At 36.2% G+C, this 22,729-nt stretch overlaps 1 protein-coding gene across 1 annotated transcript in view; it reads right to left on the reverse strand.

The window, feature by feature from the left end:
- The window catches only part of LOC132791479 (uncharacterized), a 66,892-nt gene that overhangs the window by 29,439 nt on the left and 14,724 nt on the right, over window positions 1-22,729 (reverse strand). Inside the window, exon 2 of the mRNA XM_060800417.1 lies at window positions 16,663-16,694. The gene's annotated coding sequence lies outside the window, so the exon portion shown is untranslated. The remainder of the gene's footprint in view (window positions 1-16,662; window positions 16,695-22,729) is intronic.

Here is a 22,729-nt window from a genome sequence, read left to right on the forward strand (position 1 = left end):
TTAAGAAAAAATATTATAGTCGAGAAAAAAAATATATAAAAGGAAAAAGAGCAAAACTAAATCGTTATATTTAATTAAAACAAGCGAACGATCATGTCTAGTCTAATAAGTGGTTTACTACAATTGGTTTCAATAAAATAATGTAAATTTGTAAAATATAATAGAAGCCTATGATAAAATAGAATTCTGTGAAACTTGAGTAATCCGGGAAGGAAAGTGAAGATAATTTTCTTTATTTTTTATATTTATAGTATATGTATATCAACCAAAAAATGGAGCAGATAAGAAATACAATTAAAATTTTAAAACAATAATTAATATAAAAACTTTAATATCTGATTATAATCTACTGTAATGAATAAAAAGAATTTTAAGTTATCAAAAAAATTTGCGAAAAGATGCGATTATGTAGAAAATGGAATTTATTAAAAACAGATCATCACCGAATTAAAAAAAAACTGTTTAATAAATGTACGAAAAAAAGAATAGGTATTGCTTTGTGTTAAAGATATCTTTCAAAAATATTAGGTGCGAATGGTTAAGGAGATCAAATACATATTATATAATAGGTAAAGAGCAAAACCGAATACAATGATTGGGTATTTGCTTTCTGTTTCAGATTCCAGTTTGATATTATTATAAAATGAATTCTATTTTCAAATAAAGGCATAACAATGTGCAAAATTAAGAAATGTTTTTGTCATACATATTTATTATGCACATTTGAATATGTTCATATGTGTGTGTGTAATATTAGTATTTTTGTATAAAAAGAAATTTGCATTTGAATAAACAATGAACAATGTGTGTGAAGCAGTTAAGCTGAACGAGAACGAGAAAGAGAAAGAGACGGAGAACGAAGCAGAAACGCAATCAAAGCGAGTCCAAAGCATAAACGCAAATTCAAACTCAAACCAAAAGCTGAAGCTAAATTCAAACTCAAACTCAAATTCAAACCCAACCCATTCAGCAGTGTGTTGTGTACACTAGCGAACCAGAACGAGAACGAGAACGAGAACAAGTGCAACAGGCAGCCGGCTTAAAAAACAGGTCAACAACAGCAGAACATTAACAGCAACAACAACAGCAACAACGATGTCAGTAGCAACAAAAACAATCAGCAACAGCTGCTGTCTGACAACAGCAAAGCGACAACCCGAAAAAAAGTCCGAAGAGAAATAACAACAAAAATAAACTCGTTGCACTCGACCAACTGCCACAGTCTCAGTCTCAGTTTCAGTCCGCATCCAGCTTTAGCTTTATAGTAGCTTCAACTTCAACTTCAGCTTCGGCTTCAGTTGCTGCGTCTTCGTGTCCTCTGATTGCGTCTCGTTTTGTGGCTGTTGCGCAACAAGTTCGCTTGCCGCTTTTTAAGGCCAAGACCAAAAAGTCAAACAACATGCGAGCAACGGTTTCAGCTGCTTCTACTGTGACTTCTTCTTCTTCGTCTTCGGCTTCTTCGTTGCTGTCTTGCTGCTGTTTATTCACTTGACTTCTAATGCACTCAAAGGAAATGGGGCTACCAGTGGCAACGACAACCGGCATTGGCAACGGGCAACTGGCAAAAGGCAAACGATAACAGCGCCAACAAAGTAACAGACAATATAACAACAACAAGAACAACAACAGAAGCAACAACAACGGAAGCAAGCTGATTCTGGATATGGAGCAGCAGACGAAGACAAGTCAAAAGTGCAATGGGATTATTTTAGTACACAGCAGCGGGAGGGGGAAGCTCACCTTTTAGTGTGTCTGTCTCGTTATGTCTGCAGCGGATGTGCGTGCGTGTCTTTCTCCATCTCTCTTTCTCTCCTCCTCATTGTGTGTTAAGTTAAGCTGCTTTGACGTGCGCAAAAAGGTTTCATAAGTGACACGAGACGGAACAGTTACAGTATTATTTGGTATAGAACTTAAGTACATTAAAAAATTTAACTCTGATTTCTAAATTGCCTAACCGGAATTACGCGGCACTCAATGCCTAAAAGAACTAGAGTCTAGTTACTAGACTAATGTTATGTAAAAGCGATTGCTCGATAATCGATAACTTGTACCATTCCTGACAAGTCACACTGACATCTATACATAGACATAGATATCTATAATTTTGAATTTAATCTTATTAAAATAATGCTTTAAATAAAGTACACAATTTTGATAAAAACGTTTCAAGAGCGCCAAAGTCTACCGCACAAAGTTCATTGTTAAAGTTTGCCTTTAAATTTTAACAGAATGCTGAATTGCAATTAACATAATACTGCTAGGATCCTTCAACATGTTAAGCTTTTAATGAGAGCCCTACTTATTTCAGCTTATGCCATTGCCTCTTGCCTATCTAAAAACATACGCACACTCTTACTCACACTTAAAATTACGCGTTCTACCTTTCTCTGTCTGTTACAGGGCGCTAAAAGGGTCAAGCGTACAAGAGCCAAACTCAAAGGCGCCTCCTTCAAGCGCCCTCTACCTCACCTCTCTCTCGTGCAGTAGACAGCAACAAAGCACATGGGGCTAACCAAAAAGCAAGCTGTGTTTATAAAGCAGCAACAACAAGAACAAAACAAAAGTAACAGCAACAGTTAAGTAGGCGCAGCTGAAACGAATAGCAAAGGCAAAACGCAAAAAACAAAAGCAAAAGCAAATCAGCTTAGTTTCTGCTTCGTTTGTGTTTCTCACTCTGTCTATGATTTGTGTGCGTGCGTGTGAGTGTGAGTGTTTGTTTTGGTGCTTGCGTTGTTGTTGCTGCTTTTTTGGGCTAGTTTTCTAGTCCGATGTCAACGAATTTGTTTGCCGATTGACCAGATTGTGCATTGTGTGTGTGTGTGCGTTTTTCTCAATAGTGCATTGAGCGACGTCGTCGTGTGCGGGTGTTTGCCAATTACATTGCAAAAACAAACCAAATCGCATTCGTTTTCATCTGTGTATGTGTGATTGTCGTTTCTTTTATTTTTTTTTTTTTGAGTAGCGACACGACGCATTGCATAATCGAGACTCGGCGACAACAACAGCAAAAACAATTATGCTATTTTCATAATGAAATCTTATGGCATATCGATTAATTCATTCATCTTGATGATTGCAATTGCAAGTGGCAAAAAAATGTGAGTTTCTTTCGTTGACATTCTGTTGGAGTAAATAATTATGTTAAGCAAACAAGTAGTCATGTTAGATTGCAAGTAACAGCATGCAGTTATGTTATGTTGAAGTTAACAGTTTCAATTACAGGATTACCAACTCATTGTTATGAACCACTCAATCGAACTAGTACCGAACTTAATGAGCGAACTTGTCACAGCAAGCAATTGTAACTTTACGACCGATTTTGTGCTGCTAATGTACTTATATAATATTTTTAAATGTTTTCAGTGAGTGTTAGATTGTGTTTCGTTAATAGCCTAGTACTCTTTATTCTATTTATCATCATTTATATATCATTTATTTATCATTTTGTATTCATTTTTGATAATGATTAAATTTATGACTTTTTTAACATGAAAGAGTATCTTAAGTGCGTTGATATATTTCACATGCTCTTTCTTATACCTCTACTCCTTGCTCTGCCTTGGGTTAATCGCTAGTTGCTTGTACCGTCGTTTTACGGCACGTTACATTTAACTTTGCCTAAAAGTAAGATACAACAAGAAAATAACAAAACACAAAAACCAAAAAACTCGTTTGGCGCTGCAACTTTTTGCGTGCTTGCCACAGCGTGTGGCGAGTGCGTGCGTCCGCAATCAGCAACAACGGAATCAGGCGGTCTCAAGTTGAATCTGAATCGTGGAAAACCCTCAGGCCATGTTCTGACTGCTGTTTGCGGTTTTTTATCTTTTAATTTGTGCACAGCGCTGCAGTGAAGCTGAAATGGAATGGGAGGCATTTTCTAGGGTTGTCACGATGCTGCTGCTCTGTGGTATCAACTTTTTCAACTTTCACAATTTGTGTTAAGTGCGTTTTGTGATTTATTTGACGCTGTACGATGGCGGAGGAGGATCGAGGGGAATCGCAACAACAGCTGTTAAAAAGTTGCTAATATAAATGCAACTCTCTGCGGTTGATGTACATAAGTACTTCCTAAACAATGAAGGGTCTCAAATTAGCAGATGTACGAGAAAAAAGGACTAAAACTCTTTTCAAAAAAAAATCATCAATGAAGACAAACAACTGAAATCAAAATCATATTATTTTCATAATATTATTTAAAATGATTACCGTATCTTAGGAAAAACTCATTATAAAAGGTTGAAAATGTTAAATTTTCAAACTCATTTTATTTAGTGTCCTCTTTATTGGAACTCAAGCCATAAATGGCCAACGAAAAGGAATGAGTAAGAATGGAATCCCTTTCCTTGACAATAAATAGGAAAATTCCTTTTCAATGAAAATTGAAAGCGCAAAAGTGCTGAAATTTCTATAGAATTTTTTCTACACAATAGTGAATCAATATAAATTTGCATTTATGTGAATTGATTCCTCTTCTTTCGGGCAACAGCTTCCGCTCTTAAAGTTTACCCAAAATCCATTGAGAGATGTGTTTGTGCGTAAAGTAGATCTGATGATGATATGACCAGTCACAGTGGGCAATCAACTGCTCCTAATTGCCTCATTAGTGAGCACAATGCAAGAAAAATAGAAGAAGAAACGAAAGCAGAAGAGTAAAGAAAACTCATCTTGGTCAGGTAATTAGAACAAAAAACTCATTTCATGCTAGCAGAGCAATATAGTAGTAATATAGTAACTTCAACAATGCTCTCAATTATGGAGTGGGTCATAATATCTCATACGCAGAGCAACAATTATAACTGTCCAAAGAACTTGGCCCACATAATGAAACTCCCATTAAGTATACGCAATGTGGTGCCAGCCAAATTAAAAGAAAACAAAAATAACGTGTTTATTACCATTGGCAATGTGGGGGAAAAGGTCTCGCTTGCCAAACTTTTTGATCTTTCTTTTTTAGTAGTTGTAGATGGTATTAATTGTGACTGCATTATCAAAGCCATGGCAAAGTCACGTGTCATGTGCTTCTGCAATGTTTCCGCTTATTAAACAGCCAACAATAAGTTAACAAATCACAACAAACCAAACAAAACAAACAAAAATGCACAGGGACAGGCACTTTCAACACTTTCTTGAGCACGCAAACAGAAATTTCAGCGACTCATTTAAACACGCAACAAATCAAAACAGTAAGAAATGATGAAATGCTGATGGACTAAGAGATGCCCTAGATACGACTTTTTTATTGGCAATCAGCCTATATACTTGCGAATATTAAATCGGATTAAATGTAATATTTATATTACTCATATTTTCAAATTAATCATTTTCTTATAAAAATGTTCCTTCGTAAAATTCTGTAGAAGTAATCAGAATTGGAGCATACAATGCATAAATTTATATTCGCTTCGATGTGTCGTGAAATTCTTCTGAATTTCATTCATATTCCCAAATACATATTCTCTCTTTTTATTAATTTATTTCACGAAATATTTTTCTTTGTATCACCTGTTGTTCAGAGGGTATTAAGAAATGAAAAACTTTTGTGCGTTTTGTCTGCATTTTATGATTGCTTCGTTGTCGCACATCTGCGGCCATAAATATATTATAAACAATTACACTCACACAATTTTGATTCGTTGCTTTAGTGGGTGGCCCTTTGTCAATGGGGTTTTTATGTTTGCTATTATTATTTTTTTTTTTTTTGGTTTGTAAGCCGCTTACCTGCAATTAGGTAAGAGACTGCTATCAAAGATGGGCAACAGCAATATTTGGTGTGCCATCGTCTGCGCCCTGCGCAATTGCAATTAGCAAATAATTGATAATAGTTTCAATGGGGAATTTCGCCAATGCCAACAGCGTAATGCATTTTACGTAAGCGGTAAAGCCCAGATTTGCACTTCGTTTATATCGCCCGCTCCCTTTCTGCCCCCTATTTCTCTCTCTATCCAACTGTGCTTAGATGTGACGTGGGCGCTGCTCGAGTGCCTGCCACGCTCATTTGCAACGCTTTGTTGCCTGCCTCAGAGACGCGTAGTTCCGTTTGGCGGCATCATTATCGTCATCATCATCCACAGCCAAACATCAACATCAACTGTCTCTGTCTCTGTCGCCAGCTTGTCACTTGGCATATGCTTCATAAAACAGATCCATGTGCACTCGATAAAGCAGCTTGTTTATTATATGGCTTAGCCCGATCTTAGCTTGTTTGCTTAGCCAACTCTCGCATTTGCCTGAGAACGCTCCACAGCGCACAGCTTGAAAATTGTCTCTGCTGCTTAACAGATCGTGGGAAGCTAATGGCACTGCCTCAACACAATCTCTATTCAAAGCGATTTCCCTTAACTACGAGTGCTCTGTAGTCGCAGATGGTTTCAACATTTTTTTGAAGGTTTGCAGCATATTTTCTTGAGAAGAAAATAATTACACTTTTCTTGCGACATCTTTATTGAATTTAAATAAAATATCTACTGAGAAACTAGGTTAAGTTATGTGGAGCACATTTATTTGAAGAAACCAATTTTTGTATGAATAAATGTGAATTTAATTGGTAGTTTACGTTTTAATTTAATGTAAAAATGTTTAATGATTTAACATTGTTTTAAGGTTTCAAACATATTTTCTTGCAACATATTTATAAAATTTTAATTTTGTGCAGCATCTTTCTCATGTGGTTAAATTTAAATCCATTAAATTTTGTGGTATAGGTAAATTTATATCTGTAACTAATATAAACACTTATTATAATATAATATTTGATGATTTAAGGGTACTTGGAACGACAATAATTTAACTTTTCTTGTAAACACAATATACATATAACAATAAACTAGGTTACACTAAATTCTGTATTTTATGTGGTATAATATAGTATGCATACTCACAAATATATTAAATACGAATGAAGCGTACTTAACTGTTTTATTAAAATTTGTTTAGTTACTTAGAATTACATTTATAGTTTAAAATTAAATTGTTCATTACTTATGTTAAATTAATTTTTTAAAATTCTTTGTAAATGTTTGAAAAAATGATTGTAAATATTTAATTTTAAACTAACTTCTTGTTAATATTTCCAGAGCAATTTCAATTCGAGATAAACATTTATTGCCAAGCAATTGGATACAAATTTCAGTTTCTACTTCGACTTTTCACAAGTTGTTCGATTATTAATTCAAAGTTCTCTCCTACACTACAACTTTGACGTCGAAGCATATGGATGGATGTCACGTGCCTTTGGCACTGACAGTAAAACTCGATGCTAAAAAATGAGATACAGAATAGAAGAGCAATTGAATGTCAGTTGCAAGCTATCAACGAAGCGAACTTGCTGCCAACTGCCAAAAGTAGCCGAGCTGCAAACAGTTGACAGAGTGTAGAAAAGTTGGTAGCAAGTTTTCTTTTTCGTTGACACTTCGGTTGAGCGACATGGCCATAAATTCTAATTACATATCAAAGTAGTTGTCATCTGCAGCCAGGGGACACTGGACATTGGATGGAGGTCAAAGATGTCAGCTTTGCTAGGGCCTTCGCAACGGAAAAGTGAAATTAATTATGTAAATACCCGCGTACTTCTTGAGGAGGCGCAAGGTTTTCGTTGGTGTTTCGAAATTATTTCGAATAATTTTTCATAATGCCCGAAAAAGGTCCGGCGATTTATGAGACGGGTGTGCGTCAAGTTTTGTGCTCCGTCGAGCAGCTAATTAAATAAATCTCGCCAACTGCAACAGCAACAAAAAGAAACTTCTTGTCCGGTAAGTTTACCTTTTACGGGGAACGCGATTTACATAATTTTTCTATATTATTTCATATGATGATTATTAAGTATTATGATTATTATTATTTGCGCCTTGTTTAGAGCTGTGCTGCTCACATTTTAACGTCGCTTTGACGTCGCTTTGACCTCGTCATCAGCTTCGCAAAGCGAAAAAAAACCGGCTACAACAATTACGTCTATGGCTCTTGGCCATGCGCCAGAAACGCTGTCGAAAAAAAGTAAAGCTAAAACTGGCTCAAAGATGACGCGCCCCATTGCTGCTGTTGCGTTTCGCCTTTTGTTATCTTTATTCTGTTTCTGTTTCTTTTTATTTCCAATTCTAATCTAATAATGAGCAAATCTACAAGATACTTTACTCGTTTGCGCTCTGCGATGTTATTGCCAGAAGTGGAATAAAGTGTTGGCCAACTTTATGGCGTGGCAACAACTTAATTAAGTCTAATAAAAGAACACGATAATTATAAATGAGGGTTGCGATTTTCTAATGTGTGGGAACGATTTAATAGCTTAAAATAGCAAATAACATGAAATGTATATGCACAGCGAATGTAAGTAAAGAAATATCCTTTGCTTTAAGATTCTTCTCATTTTTATTAATTATAGCCGCTGAGGAAATGATAATAATTTTATTATTTATGTGGCTCACATTTTGGAGCTGCGTCATTTGGGTTTTATATTTTTTACTGCTGCGGACGTGTCAATGAAAATAATTTAAATTTATTATGCCAGTCAAATAATGTGGCAAGGATGGCAAGCAACAAGAGCACATTACGTATACGCGACGTTGAACGACAGTCAGGCTTGTAGTTGATGCCTGGATGCTGCCAACAACTGCAGTGCCTCGTATTTTGTGTGCTAATTTGCAGTTGAATGGAGCCTTAATGCAGCAGCAACAGCAACACTAAGAGCGATGGCATCCACAGCAGCAGATGGGAAACTGCATTGCCATGAGGTGCCCCCTGCTTGGCTTCGGCCCCCTGCAGGCCACAACTGTGGTGTATAGCTCTAAAACCCCACAACATGATGATGGTACGTGACGTGACAGTAATTAACATAATAATCCATTTTGTGGCTACATTGAAAGAAGCATCGCATCGCATCGCATCGCTTCGCCTGTTGCTCGCCTGCCGTGGCTTTAACTGAAAATGTTTCCCTGCTTTTCCTGGCTAAAGCAGAAGTTCTCGTCCCGCATTTGGGTTAACTATATGGGCGTCAGCGCGGGCTTAGCCGCTACATCACGACTCCAGCCTCAGCTCATTGGCTTGCACGTTCAATTTAATCGCTTATTAGATGAACTTGCGTCAGAGCCTGCGCCAAACCAATCCAATCAATTCCCATCTATAATAAATTCTAACCAAACTTTATTCAGTTCTGGATATTAAAGCATAACATTCGGTTTTTTTTTCAGTATATCCGCATTTTTAAATTGCTTTAAATTTTAATCTATGGATTATTTCCCTAAACCATGCATGTGTACTACTGATGCTTAATTTATATCTTTTTGGCTCGAACATAATTTAACAGCATTTTCCCTGGGGCAGCCAAAACAAGAAATAACTTAATTTAATCAATAATTTAATTGGCATGCACAATTTTTCGCACATAATTTTCGCACAGCGCCATTAAATTGATTATACCAATGAAAAAGTCGTTTTTAATAGCAGCATGAACATTTTCTTTTTTGGTACCGAAGTTTTGATACACTTATATTTAATTTATCAATATTTAAAGTCAGAAAACATTTCATAGTAGCAAGTTTCACGTTGCTTTTCTACATTTTTGAAATGGATTTCGACGAGAAATATTTCTTTCTTTCAAACGTGAAATTATATGTCTATTTGATTAGAAATTTTTAATAATTCCTTTGGATTTGCTTTGCTTCATGTACAATTTAAAATTTAAAATATATATTTAAAATAAAACTTGAAACACGAAAGTTTTTCGACTTTTTTACTTAAAGTTTAAGTAATAAATATAAAATGTTTGTTGAAAGCAGGTCTCAGTTAAAGCATTTAAAATGTTGGTTGAATTCGCAAACTAAATTCCTCAATACTGCCAAAATTTAAAGACGCTTAAAAATGCAAATACCTTGTGTAAGCGTATAGGCCAGTTTTTGTTAATGGCCAATTTGCATTTTCGCATGCGGCAAAAACAAAGATAACCAAAAAAAAAGCGAAAAATATAAGAGCTAACCGCTGACCATAAAAAAAGAGACGACAGCAACAACTGGCGCACTCTTTGAGGCTTGGTGGCTTCGTGGCCTCTGATGGCTTCCTGTCTTGGTTTTTGGCTTTGGTCGTAAACAATTTCACAGCCAAACTGGCGACACAGTCACCCGATGTCGAAGACTGAGCTGCAAACTAAGTTGCTCAGATGAAGATGGAGTCACTGACATCAACTGTGGGAAAACAGTCGCCGTTGCGTCTGCTCTTAAGTCTGAGTTGGAGTTTGAGTTTGCGTTTAAGTCTGAGCTTGTGTTGGATTCTGCGGTTGCTGTGGGTGCGTGTCTGGAGGCTGTGGGAAAGGCCTCTTCAGCTATCGACTGCGTGCAGTATGTTTGTGTGTGTTTTTTGAATTTAATTAATTTCTGCCATGCCATTTGCCATTCGCCGTTTGCCATTGTTGCCATTACACTTCCGCCACCCAAATTGGCCAAATTAATAAGAGAGCATGGCCAAGGGCAGCAAGCCAAACACAATCAGCGAAGAGTACAAAACATGCTGTCAAAAAATGGCGTTAATAGCCGGAACCCGCCCAGAGACCCAACATCCCAGCATCCTTCTTCCTTTTCGTTCTCTTTCCGGTGTAAAGAAAAAAACGAAAACACTTGACAAAGTTTGCTCAGCGAGCGCGTAATTAAAAATGGATAAAATGCGAAAAAATACTCTTTTAAAGGTAAACTTAGCAACTTTATGGGCATTTCGCCACATCTCCAAATATTCCAAAGTTTTCTTAGAAACGGTCTAAAATTTGATTAGCAAAATTAATTTTGTGTTAGAACAAAATGTACTTTCAGTAAGTTCGTCTAAACCTTTAAGTAAATATAAAAATAAATGTTTATTTCCTTTTCAAATTACAATGTTATCTTTAACTAATGGCATTTGAATTTTTTGTGGCAATTTATGCCATGCTGTTTTTGCCACACTGTGCTCTCACTTTGTCTGTGCCACAAGACATAAAGTCCTTTGTTTAATGAATATATTTCTTTGTCACTTTTTGCTCTGTCGCCGCTTTTATGAGCTAAAGTTGGTAAAAACAATTGAAAGAGAAGGCAGAAAGCCACAAACTTGCTGAGCAGAGACATCGTCAAGGGCCGCAACGCAAAAAGAACTTTCTGCAACTGAAAGGCTTAACTCGAGCCTCGAGCAGCTGTCGATCTGCATAATGAAATTGCAGCATATCAAGTACAGTTACTTTGGCTACAAAATTGCAGCAACAGCAACAGCAGCAGCAGCCAAGAGAATTGGGCTAGAAAGCGAAGCAGTTGAGTTGATGCCACAGGGCAAAAGGCCAGCGAAATAAGTAGAACCTGAGAATAAAGTATAATAATAGCATGGTTCTATGCTTCTTCTTGCATTGTTGTTGCCACGATAGTTGATGCTGCAGTTGTTGTTGTTGCTGTTGCTGTTGTTATTCTTGCTATTTTCTTTGATCTCTTCGACACAGTGACGAGACAAACTTCCGCTGATTGACTTGCTGACTTACTCATAGAACGAAATGCAATCCCGTCGCTCGCTCTGTTGTTGCCTCACCTGGCTGACTACCTGCCACACTGCCACAGTGCCTCGCTGACTGACTGACTGGCTGACAACAAAGCGGTGGGGAGAGGGGGGAGTTGGGGCATAATTGATTCGAATGTACCTCACTTTCAGCTCGTGTATGCAAATCTCTGGGCCCGTGGCAGTCTCTCTACCAATTTGCTGGCAATTTTCGCACATTTGGCCAACTGCTGCTTTCACATTTGCAACACGGCAACTAACTGAATTTAGTCTACCCATGTATGTACACACACCTTCCTCTATTCGCTCACCCCTCTCTCCTATGTACAATTACGTCAGTTTAGTCAGAGCGCCTAATTAACTGGGCGATTGCTGAGCTCGTTGCCCGCTTTAAAATGTTAACCACTCTAATTAATTTTAATTAAGACTGAAGCAACCCAAATACATACGAGTGTGTAAGCATGTGAGAAACCCACTCAGTTATTTTATAATCATTTATAATCATCGCATTCAAAGTAGATAGAACCGAAATGAACAACAAAATTCCAAAGGGATGAGCACTTTTGTACCTTTTGCTGACTAATTAATCCGCTATAATTTGCTTAAAGAATATTAATTGTTGTGGGAGTGTTGAACTAGTCAGAATGTTAATCATATTTTAATCATAATTTAATGATGCACAAACTTTGAACTCTTCACTGTGACTAATTAATGAAAGTCTACATAAAGCTTGGATTTAATTGTTATTTCAGTTAGATTAAAGGCTTACAAATATTTTGTTTGTGCGTATCTAAAACATAATCTATTTGACAAGAGAACAAATAATCCCAAAAATACTAAAATCAAATACTATTAATATTTAAAATGGTCTTATATGCCTCTTTCTTCCTGTTACATACTATATATACATTTCCTACCTGCAATTGTAATAATACCCTTTTACACTGTGGTAGTGGTATAAAAATAAAGAACAATGCATTTTAAAAGTTAACTAGAATGAAAGTAGAGATTAATACATCCTTTACTATTTAAGCAGATTCATTTAAGAAATATAATACAAGGTTATTAAGAAAAATGATTTTTATTTTCTTACTTTATGAATAGTTAATGGCACAAATGAAGTATCGTCGGAGTTGATTAAACTTTTGCTATTGAAATTGTTTTTATGTGTAATCACAACTCTAGTCATAACTTGATAAGCTGATAAATGAATGGAATGAATGCCCTATCAGGAGCGTACATCAAGAAAGTAAGCCTTTTATTACACTGTGCTGCTGTGGAACGCTTTTTAAAAGTACCAGCCTTGCACACACACGTACGTAAAAATAAGAAACACCTTTTTTATTGCATTTTTATGGCTGCCTAGATTTATTTTTAGTGTGCCCGTGGCTTTTGTTTCATTCCCTTCGAAAAAAACCCACAGCAACAAAAGAGTAGAGCCCAGCAATGACTCACGGAGTTCTTGTTGTTGGTTGTGGTTTTTTTTTCATTTTCGGTGTTCCATGTCATGCAATTAATCAAAAAATTGTTTGCACCTTGCTGAAAAACCAACAAGAACAATAAAAAAAAACTCGCAGAGCAGAGAAGCGCGACATAGCTTTCGGCTTTCAGCTTTTGGCTTCAGCTTCTGCTTCGGCTTCAGCTTCAGCTTGGTCACGTATGGTATTACGCACTTCCGTTTCCGCTCCGCTTCGTCTGGCTGAAGCCAAAGCTGTCACACACAGCCCTCCGACCACGCCCCCTTCGTACCATCAGTTCGTCTGTTTTTTTGTAATTTCCTCAGCTCAAATAAAAAGATCCAAAATCAAAAACTTTTTATTGCGCTTTGCTTTCGGCTTGACTTGCTTTTTTTTTGCTGGTTTGTTTTTATTTCACCTCTCTCACTCTTTCTTTTGTGCTTTTTATTAATTTTGCACGCGCAAAAATTTTTGTGATTTATGAGGCGCAAAACCAACAGCAACAGAAACATCAACAACGAAAGCAATAACAACAGCAATAACAAACAGGGCGACAAACTCGCAATTTCGCAGACATCGCGGCGAGACGCGTTGGCAACACACTCAGAACACAAGCAAACAATACACACACACGCAGAGAGAATACGAGGTGGACGAAAGAGGGAATTGTTGTAAAATATGTGAACCGAGCTAAGAGCTTGTTGTGACTAGATACTTGGAGGAAACTTTTTTATAAGCAACTCTATGTTTACAAAAGTGATGATGTCTTTTATTCAATTGCCTGAAAGAAAAACTTTGCTGTTCGGGAAATACGAGTAGAACTTGATTAGGACTTCTGAGAAACTATACGAATGCGTTTTAAAATTTTAGTAGTTCATTACTTTTTTATATTACAACATAAAACGAACATTTACTTCATACTGTAATTTTAGTTCTTTAGTTTGAGTTGTATATAATTTTGTAATGTTAAAGATATTAACTAAACAATGGCAACCATATTTTGAGCTCTTTACTTGACAAATTTATTTCATCTCATTTTTGTATTTTTTTTTTTTAATTTTTAAACTGCGTGCTGTGCTGTCAATACCTTTGTCAATATCAATAAGTGTCAAGTCTGGCGTATTTAAACATGCCTAATGGACTGACATTTCTCATGACACAAACAGAAATCGCTCCCTCGCTCTCTCTCTCTCTCACTCTACTCACAATCTCTACTCTGGATCACCACGGGGGACTGGCCACTTTTATTGGCCAGCGACTTTAACCACTGCTGACAATTGTTAACGTGTTGGTCAGGCACTTAATTAGTATAGAGATTGGGTTGTATCTACTGCACGTGTTTTAATTTCCCTGTAAAAATGAATTACCAAAAGTATCTGAAGATTTAAAATAAATATTGAAAAAGTTTTAAATCTGTAAGAGATTATGTACACCGCATTTAATCCAGGGTATTTTCTAGTCAATCACTGGGGTCAAAGTGTGACTTAACTTCCCTCTTTTTTAATATTTTGTTCTCGTTTCTGCATAATTTAAGATACGCTGTCAACTGCAGTCCTTGTCCGCATACACTTGATGCCTCTTGCGTTGACAGCTTTAAAAGTGACCTGTGGCGAGATTTTGCAGCTTGCTGATAATTTGTCATGCGTTGTATTGATTTTTTTGTTTGCAATAATGTTGATATGACATTAATTGTCTTTTTATTGTTGGTTTTGCTTCACCATTAATTTGACACTTGATTTGCCCTTCTGGAATTTTGTTTTTTTTGAGCGATAATAACTGTAATTAATGTGGGGGTAGCGTATTGAACATATGGCCACGCCCACTAGTCTGTCATTATGCTAATGTCAGTACTCCGATTAGTTCAGGTGTTGAGCTGTCAACACATGGCATAAAAAAACAGCAAAGAAACATCAACTCAACGCACAAAAGCGAAATAAATGTGCGTTTGTTTCATTGTTTGTTTGTTTGTCTGTTTACTTTTTTATTTTGTTAGCTTAGTCAGCAAGTGACATGCAATTATTTATACATTATTTTGGTAGCGTAAATATTGTCAAGAGACTTTGCTTTACCAAGACTCGAGAGCCGTCAAAAGCCTAAGCAAACAAAGCAATTCATTGCGCACGCATTACGTATACGCAACGAGTGTCCAAATAATGGAGAGCCTGCTACGCATAGTACTCGTGATGGGGCATGAAACATTTAAGCCCATTTATGTATACTTTTCGAGTGTGCAATCTGCACTTAAGATCATTAAAGAGGAATTCTCTGCCGGAAAATGCTGATAGATGAATTTTCTGTAACAGGTGATAGACATTAATATGCCACAAACTTTTATTTTTATCAATAAAAATCTCGGTCGATGTGCAATCTGTCTATATCATTATCTTGGTTGCGAAATTCCTGTGTATCTGCGAGTCATTCAACATAACATTATAATTTATCAAAAGCAACGCAATCAGCGTTTGCTTCACTGCACAGCGCCTTTAAGTATGCAATGCTTCAATTTCAATTGCTTTTTTGGCAGCATCAATTTCTCTGATACACAGCCCTTGGGAGCGACCGACAATGTCAGTCAATCAAGCAGTCTGTCAAGCATTCAATCAGACGAGTTCGTTTGTCAGTAGGCAGTCCCAAGCAACTCAACAGTCAACAATCAGCCCCTGGTGATAGGCTGCCAGTACTCCTGGTGTCGTTGATAAGCCGCAGACAGCAAGCCAAAGTGAATGCCCATGCAATACCCTTTGGTGTAATACTCGATAGGGTATAGTCAATGAGTTGGCAAGACAACTCCTTATTAATTGTGCATTAGATATTATAACTTATATTCTATATTCCTTTGTAGTTCAGTTCTTTCAATTCCATCTAACCTATTCCAATATGAAGTGCAGGGTATTTTATTATTTGGTTATTGTATAGGCAACTCGTCCGATTCGATTTTCCTGTGTTTTCAGCAATCGCGGCAATCGCTTCCATCTACTTGTTGCTGATAAGCGCATTTCAACACGCACACACACCGACACATAAAACACACAAAAACACAGGTGGGGGCAGCTTTTAAAGCATACCAGCAGAATTTTGGGGGTGAAACGTAACTCCAAATTTATGGCTAACCCCCTCGAGGTCGCACACATTTTTACGTTTGGCAGATTTGAAAACCATTTAAATGGCGCCATAAAATCACTTAAGTGTATTTTGCTGTACACGTTTCCATTTGAATCGTTCGAGTTTTCTTTTTTACTCGTAGCATATTTACAGGCGTTTACGCAACGTCGGTCACGCAGCATTTTGACACGGGCAAAAAAAAAAAAAAATGGAAGGAAAGCCGAGCACAGTCGTGTGAATGTGTGCAGCAAAAAGCAGAGAGGATTGCTAAGCTTTAACCAAAAACCAGCCACGCCCACAAACACACGAGAATTGCACATTTGCATATGGATCTGGAGACATCCAAATATACTACATACTATAACATACTCGTATATGTGTTGTAGGCGTTGTACGATGCCATAATCCTAGGAGGATTCGTCCTCAATTCGGTTTGCGAGTTCGCATCCCGTTGCAAACAACCATATTAAATTTGTTATAAATTAAGATTGATACGATGCGCCCAAGGGAAAACCCAAGCAAATAGCACTCGTTATACTTATGTTGGAGTATGTGCTATCTATGAAGAGCAGACAGCAAAGAAAAGTTGGAGGAAATGGGGCAAGAAGCTTACCTCTCTTTGCGGCAAATTTTGAAGGGCGACAGCTGCAAAAGAGCAAAGCGAAGAATAAGCGTCATTAGTAATTTGCAGTAAAAATTTATTGTACAAGTATTTACGATTATGGCATTTGCAGTAAAAATTAGTAACGACGCGGATTACGAGAATTAATTATTACATAATGTGTTAGTGAAAGAGCAAAGAGTTTCATAATGTAATGGCAGTTATAGATATAGATATAGATATAGATATAGATATAGATATAGATATAGATATAGATATAGATATAGATATAGATATAGATATAGATATAGATATAGATATAGATATAGATATAGATATAGATATAGATATAGATATAGATATAGATATAGATATAGATATAGATATAGATATAGATATAGATATAGATATAGATATAGATATAGATATAGATATAGATATAGATATAGATATAGATATAGATATAGATATAGATATAGATATAGATATAGATATAGATATAGATATAGATATAGATATAGATATAGATATAGATATAGATATAGATATAGATATAGATATAGATATAGATATAGATATAGATATAGATATAGATATAGATATAGATATAGATATAGATATAGATATAGATATAGATATAGATATAGATATAGATATAGATATAGATATAGATATAGATATAGATATAGATATAGATATAGATATAGATATAGATATAGATATAGATATAGATATAGATATAGATATAGATATAGATATAGATATAGATATAGATATAGATATAGATATAGATATAGATATAGATATAGATATAGATATAGATATAGATATAGATATAGATATAGATATAGATATAGATATAGATATAGATATAGATATAGATATAGATATAGATATAGATATAGATATAGATATAGATATAGATATAGATATAGATATAGATATAGCATTTCATGTGTGATTTAATGGAAATAGTTCGTTCGTCAATTGTTTCAACGAACTTGAAACTTGCAATTGGAGCTGTGGAGCAACAACAACAAGCAACAAGAGCAGCGTAAACGTTAACGGGGCCAGTGTTTAATCAAGTGTGAAATCTTTAATCAAGTCAATCGTCCCGTTGTTACGGCTCTTCCGCTGATCCCAGGTGCCTCCCTTCTCCCCCTTGCAACCTATTAAAGCTACGCTCACGACTGACTGAATGCCAGAGCAGCTGCTGCTGCTGATGATGCTGCCACTGGAGCCAACTCCACAATTCCATTTTGAGTCAATGCAACGCAGCTGTCTCAAAGGCCTTTCAATGATGCTGCTGCTGCTGCTTCCCTTGTTTTTTACCTGGTCTGACCTTTTTTGTTCCCATCGCCCATGGAATGGAGGAGCCCTCCCACGCTTCAACTGAGGCCTCTCTGCCTCTGAGATCGCAACCTGGCCCGTTGCCTGTCAATTAAAAAGCCGTCGCTTCGAGTGGCCCAGGCCCTGAGTGCCACGATTTGTTGCCAGTTGGTTGCTTGGAAATAAGAAGGGGGAACAAAACGAGTGAGAGAGAGAAAAAAGAAAACGGTTTTTCCTTTGGGCCACTTTCAAGTGCGAATTAACTGAATTAGCTGTAAATACGATTGCAATTAACGGTAAAAACGCTTTGAGAAGCTGCCAAAGTAAAACAAGAGAACTGACATATGGCCCAAAGCTAAATGACGTTCAACTATTGACCAGAAATTGATAAAAACAAAAGAAAGAAAAGAAAGGGTAACGAGATCTCTGAACTTGTACTTCCACAAAAAACGGCAAAGTCAAAAGTTTAAATTGAAGGTAAACTAACTCAGATTCATACTTTTAAAGAATTTTTACTTCATCATAAAATATATATATATTTATTATATTAATAATTTAAGGGAATAATTATAATGAATACATGATAAATACTTTGAATTCTTAGTTGAATTTCAAGCATCATTTAAAAAACATTACTTTCTGTTTTTTGCGCTCTTGTCAGCGTTTTAATTGGGATACACAAAAACCTTATTCGTTGTGGATCGTTTTCATATCTGAAACCCTACATTCATCTCCCTTTCCGCACAACAATAGAAAGTATTCGTATTAATAACCATGGCAGACAGACAATAGCAAAACAGTTGAGTGAATGAATGACTTTAAATATTTTTTATTGACAAACCTAACTACTATGTATTTAAATCAACTAACCCGCTGGCTGTTTATCTGGCCGTTTTCAAGCTAAACAAAAGCTAAATGGAAAAATGTGAAAAGATTTCTCGTGACAGCTGAGCAAAAAGCAAACCGAAAGACAATTAAAAAAGACGCAAACTGAACAAACAAAATAAAAACACCCAAGAGCTTTGAGTAAAGTAATCGCAAACAAAGAAAACGAAACCTCAAAATACCCTGTAATAAATTGCACAAATGTTGTATAAATCAATAGTAAATTTACATGTAACTAAAGAAAAATAATAATAATTCTAAATATAGAATGCAAAATCTCTCTTGTGACTATCTCATCAAATTGGATTTGTACTATTCCGCAGGGTATTGAAATTGTAGAAAAAGCAGCGCAACGTTTGAAATCGTGATCTGGGCAGCAGCTATAAGTGGGTCAAATCTGTGCATGATGCCAGGGAATGGAATGAAGGTGGCGAATGGAATTGAAAGCACACAAAATGTAACTAAAAGATATTACGAGCATTGTAGTGGACAGCATCAGAAGCTGCTGAAGCAGCAGCAGCATTGGAAAATGGTGAAATGGAAATGCAAATGAAAACGTAACGGTAGTGGAGTAGAGGGGAAAAGTTTTGGTTGCTGCGGCTAACTTTTAGAATGTGTAACCCGACAACGCATGCAAATGCAGCAGCTAAGAGCAAAGTTTTTAATCATATGCCCGGAAAAAACTTCATTAATTTGCCGGCAACTTTCAGTACTCGACTTACAACTTTGCCACAGCACAAATAAATGCCAGCAAAAGGGTTCAGACCGTGGGCACAAAGCGTCAAGAAAAAACAACGGCCACAGCAAGCTGAACCATGAAAACCAAACGAGGCGAGCGCATAAATAACAAGTAAGAATAATCAACGAAGCGGGTATGCACGACTGCAGCATTCGCTATAAGTTAAACGACAAAAATACCTTCACAAAATAAAGTATAACATAGCTCAATTTAAAAACAATATGTATGGTAACATATGTAATAATCAAGAAGAATCAATAATACTAAAGTATTTATAAGTCAGTTTTCAGGAAAGATTCTCTGGCATTTTTAATAGTAAAGGGTATAAAAAGCTTAACAGACGTCGTCGTAGTCGCAGCCGTTGCACATTTTATGCAAATGCTGAGCAAAGCTGAAAGACAGAGACCGAGTTAGCGGTCGAGAGAAAGAAAGAGAGACAAAGAGATGGAGGGATGTCGAGCACAGCACAGTAGGAAACTCGGCGCTCTAAGCGTTAATAGAGACATGTAAAAGGGGGGCGTGGACGACCCGAGTGAAACCATTTGCCCCTCGCTGTCCCCCACTCCCCGCTCGTTGCCCTGTTACACGCGTTGTTCCCATTGCCAGCTGCCGATTACTTGCTTGGGTCCATGTAAATGCATATGGCGAGCGCGCCCACCGACACAATAAACTGTTATATGGTCAGGGTTGCATTGCAATTGCATCTGCAAGTGCCCTCAGTACCTGAACATGTGTGAGAGTGTGTGTGTGTGCGAGTGTATGTGATTGCAATGATGCTGCGGTTAGATGTTGTAGGGAATCTGAAATTGATTTTTCATATTTAATGCTCGCTGCATAAAAAGCACGAGTTTTTTTGCTGGGGAAGTAAGTGAACCAGAAATTGAATAAAATGCTTTAGATGCAGCTCTGCGGCTGCGAGGTAAACTCAGCGAGTTCAGCTATCGGAATAACTTTTAAGCTCTAATGCGAAGAAAGTTTTCTTACAAATTGCCAGCGGCTCAAAGTGCTGCTGCTTGTGACAGTCTTTTTGACTTTGATAGTGCAAACGTCGCCAGAGTAAAGTTAGAAAGTTTTAAGTATATATCGATTATCGAAATGTTCTTCTATATATTTTGTTATTTAAATATAGATTGGGTTTATTATCGATTAAGTCTATTTATAATAAATATTGAAATTCATTAGTTAAAATTCAAACTATTTGAATTATTAAGCAATAAATATAAATGATAAATAAAAGTATAATGTTCTTTTATATATAATATTAGGTTACGTAATTTAAATGAAAGTGATATATTGATATTGACTATGTCTGATATTTTTATACCCGCTACCCATAGGGTAGAAGGGTATTATAACTTTGTGCCGGCAGGAAATGTATGTAACAGGTAGAAGGAGGCATCTCCGACGCTATAAAGTATATATATTCTTGATCAGCGTTAACAGCCGAGACGATCTAGCCATGCCCGTCTGTCCGTCTGTGTGTCTGTGTGTCTGTGTGTCTGTCCGTCCGTCCGTATGAACACCTAGATCTCAGAGACTATAAGAGATAAGGCTATAATTATACCCGCTACCCATAGGGTAGAAGGGTATTATAACTTTGTGCCGGCAGGAAATGTATGTAACAGGCAGAAGGAGGCATCTCCGACCCTATAAAGTATATATATTCTTGATCAGCTTCAACAGCCGAGACGATCTAGCCATGTCCGTCTGTCCGTCTGTGTGTCTGTCCGTCTGTGTGTCCGTCCGTCTGTCCGTATGAACACCTAGATCTCAGAGACTATAAGAGATAGAGCTATAATTTTTTTTCGACAACATTTGTTATGTTTGCACGCAGATCAAGTTTGTTTCAAATTTTTGCCACGCCCCCTTCCGCCCCCGCAAATAAAAAAAATCGAATAACAAGCGTAATTTTAAAGCTAGAGTTACGAATTTTGGTATATATAATAATTACTATAGTAGTTATGATTCCTAAAAATTTGGTTGCGATCAGATAAAAATTGTCGAAGTTATTAAAGAAATACTTTTGTATGGGCAAAAACGCCTACTTACTAGGGGTCTAATTTGCTTTGGCCGACAGTCTGGTATATTGTGCTGTCTATGGTATATTTTGAATGCGGTACTATATCGATATACCAAATATACCATTTGGTATATTTTTTTTTGGTTTTTAGTAGTATATTTGGTATATTTTGAGAAATATACCGCAAAATATATTGCTTTTATTCAAAATGGGTAGCGGGTATCTCACAGTCGAGTACACTCGACTGTAGCTTTCTTACTTGTTTTTTTTCGACAGCGTTTGTTATGTTTGCACGCAGATCAAGTTTGTTTCAAATTTTTGCCACGCCCACTTCCGCCCCCGCAAATCAAAAAAATCGAATAACAAGCGTAATTTTAAAGTTAGAGTTGCGAATTTTGGTATATATAATAATAACTATAATAGTTATGATTCCTGAAAATTTGGTTGCGATCAGATGAAAATTGTCGAAGTTATTAAAGAAATACTTTTGTATGGGCAAACACGTCTACTTACTAGGGGTCTTAGTTGCTTTAGATGACAATCTGGTATATTGTGCCGTCTATGGTATATTTTGAATGCGGTACTATATCAATATACCAAATATAATATTTGGTATATTTTTAGTATTTTTGCAGTATATTCGGTATATTTTGAGAAAATTATCGCAAAATATATTTCTTTTATTCAAAATGGGTAGCGGGTATCTCACAGTCGAGTGCACTCGACTGTAGCTTTCTTACTTGTTTAATTCTGATATTTTTAATACTTGATACAAAATGATAACAAACTTATTATATAAATAAAATAGTTTTTTTATATAAAATAAAATTGTCAACTACCATTTCTATTAGAAAATAATAATTTTTAAAATGAAATTACTTAGAGATGATTAATATAAGAAAAGATTAATACAATTAGACTCTTTTATTATTTCAACCATTACTGACAAAGTCACACAAGAATATCAAGTGAAAATGTATGACAATTATTGAAAATGAATTTTCGTAAATTGGTTTGCCATTGTGTTTTCACATGTAAGAAGAAACCGAATCAAAGGGAAACAAAATAAATAGTAGTAATTAATTTCTTGCAAACGCTTACATCGT

The sequence above is a fragment of the Drosophila nasuta genome, chromosome 2L, assembly GCF_023558535.2.
Source record: "Drosophila nasuta strain 15112-1781.00 chromosome 2L, ASM2355853v1, whole genome shotgun sequence".
Lineage (NCBI taxonomy): Eukaryota > Metazoa > Arthropoda > Insecta > Diptera > Drosophilidae > Drosophila > Drosophila nasuta.